Below are 8741 nucleotides of genomic sequence, written 5' to 3'. Positions count from 1 at the left end.
TGCTTTGTAGTGTTTGCGGCTCAAAGTGAGGGAAGGGCGGGTGCGCTTGGCTGGGTGGGTGGGGGCGCCGGACAGTCTGCCTGGTTGACTGGCGGCCGCCATGGAGCTGATTCTGCTTTCTGTTGTAGGGCGTTTGGGGTGGATATATCGCTGCCGGGGATTGGTCCAAATGTTGATCTTGGCCGTTTTTGTGACCTCTCTTAACCATTGAGGGTATTTCTGTTATTTTCCACGTGAAACGAGACAGTAAGGCTCTGAGGGATCGCGTGCGGTGTTAGGACAGCTGACGGCCCTTGGCTGCCTTGGTGTTTTGTGGATAAGGGAAAGGGGAAGTTTGCCCCAGCCAGTCATGTTACGAGCTTCCAAGTTACCTAATTTTCCTGCAACTGTGTTCGGCTGTCCATCTGTAAGCAAGTCTCCTTGTAGATCTGTATAATCACTGTTTCCTTCAGGACCTGTGATGGACAAATCTAGTACTGGCCAGCCTATGGGCCTGTAATGAGAAGAGAGTGGACCCGGAATTAGCTGTCCAGACCTGCCAGATGAGTAAGTGCTACCTTATGCTGTGTGGGGCCACAGATGCTGGGAGGAGGGTAGCATCCATCCCATCAGCTGTACCATTATTTAACATGGTGTTGAAATGTCTTCCCTGAGTCTCTAAGACAGGAACTTCCAACAATGTCAGGATCACTCCTGAGCGCTGCTCAGACACTAGGTTTATAATCGATGCCTTTAACTAGTCAGTGGCATCTTTTTCCAGTTCACCGTGAGTGCCCTTCTTACAGACAGACTGAATTTATTAGAATGTCACATTTCCAGAAAGCCTGATCTTGCCATCCTCACATCAGAGCTCTGATCTGTCTTTTTATCCTTTTGGAAAACACTTGTAATACCAGGCAGAAGCAGGCTGGACTGGATGGGATTGTGAAAAACAAACTTCAGGAATCCAGAGGCTGTGGGAGTGCTGTTTTCTTTCAGGTAGGGGAACATGGATTTGAATGTAATATAAAGCCAGCTCTGTTTAGGAAAGGGGAGAAAGATGAGGCCTGTACACCAAGTGAGCGGCAGAGAATGATAGTCTGCCAGTCTATCCCCTCTGTAAGCGGGTGGGCCTTTACTTTGCAGGGGTTCTGGAGGTGTAGGCTAACAATTCAAGTAATATGCAGGTCAATACTTGACTAAATATTTACCCTTCCACAGTTTGTCGGGCTTTACTTTTTCTTTTTTTTTTTTTGCTTTGCAGATGTTGCTGAGACAATACATCGTGTTTCATTCAAAATAGATTTTAGTGTCTGAGTCTGACCCTTTCTTACTGTCATCTTTGAGCCTCAGTTTCCACATTTGCAAAATGGGAATGACACCTTGCTCTCGGGGATGTCTCTTGTGTGGTTTTTGTAAAGTGCTCAGCACGCAGGAGGTACGGAGGGAATTAGTACACCATTTCCAGAAAGTGGGAAGAGAACATTGTGGCTTCATTTAGCTCGTCTCCCTACCTGTCCAGACCCCCATTTCAACCAAACGTTTGTTTCCTTTCACAGGGCCAGCAGATTTCCTCAGATATTACTGGGCTGCTCTTTGGAAACCAGCCTCATTAATCCTGCTATGATGCCAAGAGGTAGCCCAGCAGCTCACACCTTGCCTTGCCCTGAGCCACTTTCTGTTCTGGCCATCTCTGACGCCTTATGCTGAAGCTGATGTGGCTCAGCACCAAGTTCAGGCACCAAGAAGGTGCTTGTTAACTGGCAGTGTGGGAAAGGTCTCCTCTCTTTCATTGTCTGTATAACGTTACTTCTTTCCTGGGCAGGGGTTAAGTTGTTGAAAATGTGCGGAAGAGTTTTCACAGTTGGGGTGGGGAAACGCGCCAAATAGAAATATGAACTCTTCTACGGTGCATTCAGAGACACTTCTAACCTCCAGTTTCATAGAAACCTCGGGCTCCTCTGTTGCTTTATTAGCACGGGTTTTATCCGGAAGGAGGCATCACAGAACCTGAATTTCATTCACCGAAGGTTAAAAGGAAATCCACATTTCTTTGTGATTGGAAACTAAAGTGTGTAGTCTTTAGAGGGCATGTTTAAGGGCTCTTTGGTTATCCCTGTAATTGGTGAAATTACCTTAAAGCTGTGAAAGAGGGGGGTGGTGATAGTTTCCTACTCAGTGAAAACCTGAAGCCTGAGATACTTAGAGAAACCTGTCCTAGGCGCATGTGCCTTCACCAAGTGACATGACGATGATCAAAACTGGCTTATTTCCTAGTCAAAACAGTTGTGAAACTTGAGGATAACCGTGAGGCCTTCTTCCCTTCCATACACACTTGTTCCCACTGCCCATCAAAGTGAACCTGGCTGACTTCGTTGGAGGCAGGGGTCAAGAACACCTAAATGGATGGTTTAATAGGTAAATCTGCTGTGTATTGGCACTTAAAAATAAGTCACAAGGTTGAGGATTCCAAAAAGGTGACTCTCCAACTGGTGACAGTCTCACAGATCAGGGCTCTCATGGAAAGAGAAGGTAATCCTCTTCTGAATTTGAGGTGGAATCTGGCTTGCTGGTTCCTTCCCAGGAATTCATTCCTAGGCCAGCCATGTCACTTAGGCTCATGAGACAGCACCTCAGTGAATGTCTACTCACTCGTGGGAATGTTAATGTTCTATAAATTCTTGGTGGGAGGTATTCCTTTGGATACATACCACAAGTGGGATTGCTGGACTAGATGGTAGTTCTGTTTTTAATTTTTTGAGGGACGTTCATACTGTTTTCCATAGTAGCTGTACCAATTTAATCTTGAACTAAGTGAGTTTCGTGAGCGGTGGTTAGGCCACTCTTGATTGTCGGTTCTTTTCAGGAGAAGTACTGTAGAGATTAGAGGCTCAGAGGGGAACGCACTTCCCTGATCAGGAAAGGTGGAGTGACTGACTACATAAGGACCTTGGTTGGGGTGCCTAAAGCCTAGAGGTGGGGAAGGGGCTGGGAAGAGTGACCCTCTATGGAGCTGCTCTCAGAGCACAAGGAGAAAGCTGGACAGGAGGACATAGGCCCTCAGTGTGAAAGGTGCATCGGGCTTTCTGTGGTCCAAGATGTCTGCTGCCTATTTCTCAAGCCCTGGTACTGCCTGGGATCACTGCAGCACGGGGACTGAAGGTAATAGTGCACATCGCTGAGTGTGACATGAGAGTGGATTACTTCCTGGCCAAGGGGAGACTTTGATGATGAAGGCTTTACCCTATGCTACAGCCTTCCTCAGAATTTTGGACTTCGCTGTTAGAGGTGTTCTTGTGTTCCTGCTTCCGTCTGTGCACTGCCTTAGGCTGTCGAAAGCGGCTCGGGAAAGGTGACCTTTCCCCCTCCTATACTGTGGCCTAGGGCAGTAATCTGGGGGCGTCTCCTGGGAGGCGCCCACTGATGTTGACTGCACTTGTTTGCGTAGACTGCACTTGTTTGCGTAGTCTTCTGTTGGGACTACCTGTGGCCATGAAGAGGCACGTGAAAGTGAGCTGCTGTTGCTGCTGTGTTCTCCTGATATGGCAGCCAGACACTTCTTCCTTCAACACCCACACAGCTCAGGTGCCTTGCTAAAGTCCTAAGGAAGGCACATATTGGCAATGGCAGCATGTGGGGCATGGGAAATGTTGAGTCTGGGGCAGAAGTTGGCCGTAGCCCGATGTCAGAATTCTGTGCCATTGTGCAGAGCGAGGGCACATTGGGATTCCCGAGGAGTCCCAAGTCTGTAGGAATGTGGTTGGAACTTTCCACGTTCGCTTTCTGCACTCTCCCACTGAGCACGCTCTGCACGTTGGTTGGAAGAAAGAGGTCCGATGGGTCTTGTCAATGAACTGTGCATGAATCGGGGGCCATTTGCTTCTTTCGGGGCATATGCCGATGAGCCTGGATATCCATCCAGGAACCTCCCGAATCAGTGCCCCCGCGGGATGGTGAAGCCCTTGTATTCCTCTTGCTGGAGAGGGCTACACCTGGAGGCTGTACTGTCTCTCCCCACTGTGTATTTGCTGGAAAGCCTTTCTAGCAGAAAGGCTGGCTACTGGTGGCTCCTCTTCCATTTGGGTCTTCTTGGTGGTGGGGTGTGACAAGGCTTCAAGGGGACCTTCTCTGCACTCTCAAGGAAGAAGGTGGTGTTGGTAAACAGTGTAGGGAGAGTTCTGCATTGTTTGTGGTGGTGTGCTACTGGAGTGGGGGAGGGGAAAGGGGAGCTCAATTTTGGGAAGGAAAGGTCCCATGGTTTCCCCATTTCAGGCGTTTGCTTTCTGTTGATTAGGGAAATTTGTCCCCAGCAGGGCCAATAGCAGGAGGCTCTGAGAGTATACGGAAAGACTGACATTGGCGAGGACAAGGGTCTTTGGTGTGACGACTGTGGTGGGCATTTTGGGTTCAGGGCTCTTTCTCCTGTCTCTTTTCTCCATTCTTGTGCCCTTCCTTTGGGTTAACACAGTGAGGGACAGAAGATAACAATGGACCCTGACGGATATACTATAAGAAAATAGGGCTTTCTTATAAACTAGGACATTTATCATGGGAACAGGATTATTGTCCGTTTCCCCAAGCGAATTGTGATTTTGTCTGCAAGTGAAGGCTTTGCTGTCTCTTCCTTCTTCTGTGTTGCCTAGACCTGTGAAAAATGGCTATTGTGGAAGGGGAACTCTCTGTCCTGCTGTACTGTTGCACAGTATACAATCTAAGGGAGTTCTGAGAAGGAACTGCTGTTGCTTACACAATTTATTGTTTTTCTCCAGAGGTATTTTCTGCCCTTTTCTTGTAGCTTTATGGGCTCTTGGTCACTGCTTTTGCTGCCAGGTCCCTGAAGGAACACTCTTGGTTTGTCAAATTGCCAAGAGGCTTATTTCACTTACGGAAAAGTTTTGCATACATTGCAGAGAGTCAGAAATGGCAACCCATTGCCTGGAGAATCCCAGGGACAGAGGAGCCTGGTGGGCTGCTGTCTGCGGGGTCGCACAGAGTCGGACACAGCTGAAGTGATTTAGCAGCAGCAGAGTCAGACAAAGAACTGACCCACATTCCACAGTTTTTTAGGAAAGGCGAGAAAGAAGGCCTTGTCCCTTTTCAGCATGAGCAATTTAATTTTCCTTATTTTAGTTTCCCTTACAATGTGCTCCCCGTGAGATATCAGGTCCCCTGGGTATCTTCACCCTCCCTCCAAGTGCTGATTCTCAAGTCCTGGCCATAGTCAGACCTGTGCAGAGCACTTCCTCAAGAGGACCTTGTGGAAACAGCACCTGAAGGACAAGTAAAAGGGATGAGTGACTGGTTATCCTCTAGGAGGTTTGTACCCATACATATGTCCTCAGGGGGAATTCTCTGTGATCAATAGGATCACTTGGGATGAGGATGAAAACTACAAACCTTGTTTAGAGATGGTTTAAATTGCTCTGCTGATGTCAGCAGTCTGCTGGCAAGTGGAGCTGAACTTCATCTCTCACCGTCCCCTTCTCAAGTGCTCTGAAGGAGCAGAGATATGATCTCCAATTGGCAGAGGTCCGATTTCTGTGTCTTGTGGTGCACAGGACCTGCTAGAATACTTGGTAGGAGGCAAGGACTCAGATCCTGCAGAGTTTTAAGTATGGAATTTAGTGTGCAGCTCTGTCAAAAAGGGTGGACAGAATGAGCAAAATATGTGCATTCCTGTACAATTTGAATGGTCTCTTCATCCCTCTGGACATGAATTTGCCCTCCCAGTCCACTATGCTGACTCCAGCATGCACACAAAATGAGTTACCAGGCCATCTCACAGTTTAGATTTGGGTTGGCTTTCTGAGCGTCCTTCGCTTCTCCTTATTCATGTGCAAGCCTACTGTACTACTTCTTATCAGCTTTGGGAAAGAACAGCAGTGGGCTCACTTCAGTGAATCCTAAGGAGATTCACTGGTTTACTCAGCCTCTCCCTATCAGTCAGACAAAGCACCTTCCAGAATGCTGAAAGGCCTGTTGTAGATTTTCCTCTAGTAGACTGTCAGAGTACTGAGCTACAGGATATAGGAGATAGTTAAAGCTGGGAACCAAGCACCTGTGCATCTCCTCTGGACCCCAGAACTGATGTGTACTGAAAAGGCTAAGAGGGTAGATCTTACTCTGTTATGTTTTTATTACCAGATAATAATAAATCATGAAGGTGGGATGAAACTTCAGAGCGGATGGGTGTGTTTACGATATAGATTATGGAGATGCTTTATGGATGTATACTTATCTCCAGACTCATTAGATTGTATACATTAAATGTGTACATTTTTTTGGATGTCAGTCATTCCTCATTCCTCAATAAAGGGGTTTAAAAAATAATAAAAAAGACCCTTCCGTGATCACAAATGAGTGCCCTCCCTCCAAGTGTTTTTAGATTTTAGAACTGAGAGGGAAGAATATTTCTCCTTGGGGAAATGGGTAATGCCATTTACAGCTTCTGTATTATGGGTTTGCCTTGGTTTTTCTGTGGATACCTAGTATTTGCATTAGTGGTGTATAAGGTTAACCTTTAGTCCGTAGGATTTTGAATTTCATAGAATCACAGCAGTTCTACAGAAGTCGCCAACTTCATGTGGAGGACTTCGGCTCAAGGAGTGACCCTGTGACATCAGCGAGTTGTCATTTGACCAGAAATTGACTTTGGGGTATTGTGCCTTTGGGAATGGCTTGGACTTTGGGTTGTTTTCATTTTCTATAATGTATGCTTTTGTGCTTACTCAATAAATCTTTAAAAATTTTATTCCCATGGGGGCATGTCAAAGTGCGTGTGTGCTGTACGTCTGTTCCACAGGGAGGAAGGCACTGTCTCAGGCTCATTGGTCTCTCTAGCAGGCCTCTTTTCTCTGAGACCTTCCCACAGCCTTCTATTTGCTGTGTCACTGAGTTTCCTGGCCAGAGCTACTTGGTTTGGTATACTTCTCATCTTATCCGAGTTGAGCCAGTAATACTTCTGTTATAGTTTGGGACTAGACCCGCAAGAATGAGTGAGAGCCTGCAAAGGTTCACTAGTAACCTTCTACTGCAGAGAATATAAAAAGACATACTGTTGGGACGTCCCCAGCAGTCCAGTGGTTAAGACTCTGTGCTTCCAATATAGTGGAGAGGGGTTCAATCCCTGGTGGGGGAGGTAAGATCCCACATGCTGCACGGCACGGCCAAAAAAAAAAAAAAAAAGGACATACTGCTGAGTTTCCCTGAGCTAGCCTCATTTCTGTGTCTTTAAAATGTATTTGTTGCTTAAGTTTCTTGTATTTTGTTAAATACTTGTGTTCTTGCAATAAAATTCATTTGCTTCAGAAGCTCTCACTTGTATGTTTTTCTTATTCTCAGTGAACACCAGCATGATCAAGAAAGCTGTGGCTCTGTCATGTGCATTGTCACCTGAACCGGGGCGGAGCTCTAAGCTCTGGAGTCTGATGCATTAAGAACAGGAGCGGGTGGCAAGGGGATGGGGTCTCCAGGCCATGCTACAAGTTCCCCGCTTTGTAAAGCTCGCCCCTTTGTTTAGGGAAGTATTCCCCATAATGTTAGTCACTCAGTCGTGTCCGACTCTGTGCGACCCCATGGACTGTAGCCCGCCAGGCTCCTCTGTCCTTGGGATTCTCCAGGCAAGAATACTGGAGTGGGTTGCCATTCCCTTCTCCAGGGGATCTTCCCAACCCAGGGATCGAACCCTGGTCTCCTGCATTACAAGCAGATTGTTTACCATCCAAGCCACCTGGGAAGCCCGATCCCCTAAAGGTAGCAGGTTATCTAATACCTCCCTATGAGAAGTGATACTTTTAGCCACTTCATGAAGGCCATGAATGCATGTTTGGGGATCGTGGAGAAATCTGATACTCCCGAGGGCAAGCAGAGGTAGGGTGACCAGCATGGTTTTATAGAAGATTAGTTCAGAATTCAGTAGGACCAAACTAGAAGCAGCAAGCACACAATTAATTCCTGCTGAAGTCTGCATTAGCATCTCGGTCCCTTGTGCCTGAGACATCTTTTATTACGCCACACCACTAGGTCTTACAAAGACTTTGTAATAGCAGAATTAAATCAGCCAAGTGGGTAGAATTTTTTGGCATTGTTTATTCTTTAAACATAACAACACACTTTCCAGTTCTAACTGGAATTAGACATGCAATTAACTAAAATTGCAGGTCTTACGTATAACTTACCATGGTTTAAACATTTCAGCAGGGACTTCCCCGGTGGTCCAGTGGCTGAGACTCCATGCTTCCAATGCAGGGTGCCCATGTTCGATCCGAGGTTGGGAAAATAGATTCCACATGCCACAACTAAGACCCAGTGCAGCCAAATTAATAAATATTTTAAAAAAAAACACTTTCCCCCCAAATCGCCTTACTGTGGACAGTAACCCCCCTCTCCACCCCCACAGGAAAGAAGAAGTCTGTTCTGCCTGTAGATCTTCAGGGTGCCTGGGTGTCATAAAGATCTTGGGCTGAAGGTGGCAGCAATTCTGTTCTTGCCACTCAGTCTAGAGGGCCCCAAGCTTCCATGTCTCATTTCCTGCCCGAGAGGTTCATCAGGATGCAGAGCTCAGATTACTTCTCCTTTGCTCTAATTGCAGCTGGAACTTTATATCCCTTTTATTATTCTCTCCTGCTACAGAACAAGTCTCACAAAAGACTGTAAGCCATCTCCCACTGGCCCTATTTCAGGTCAGTGGGTATGATTTTACCTGAGGTAGACTGCCAAACACCGGAGAAGGCAATGGCACCCCACTCCAGTACTCTTGCCTG

The 8741-nt window shown here is 46.8% G+C and overlaps 1 long non-coding RNA gene across 1 annotated transcript; it reads left to right on the top strand.

Moving 5' to 3' along the window:
- The first annotated feature begins 373 nt into the window (after window positions 1–373).
- LOC121818287 (uncharacterized) lies at window positions 374–7027 on the top strand. The gene is made up of 3 exons (XR_006058339.2): window positions 374–546; window positions 897–978; window positions 1539–7027. It is a non-coding gene; the product is annotated as an uncharacterized LOC121818287 (long non-coding RNA).
- The last annotated feature ends 1714 nt before the right edge of the window (window positions 7028–8741 follow it).

The sequence above is a fragment of the Ovis aries genome, chromosome X (genome assembly GCF_016772045.2).
Source record: "Ovis aries strain OAR_USU_Benz2616 breed Rambouillet chromosome X, ARS-UI_Ramb_v3.0, whole genome shotgun sequence".
Lineage (NCBI taxonomy): Eukaryota > Metazoa > Chordata > Mammalia > Artiodactyla > Bovidae > Ovis > Ovis aries.
The sequence above is the reverse complement of the archived record's forward strand: the minus strand, read 5'-3'. Positions and strand labels throughout refer to the sequence as shown.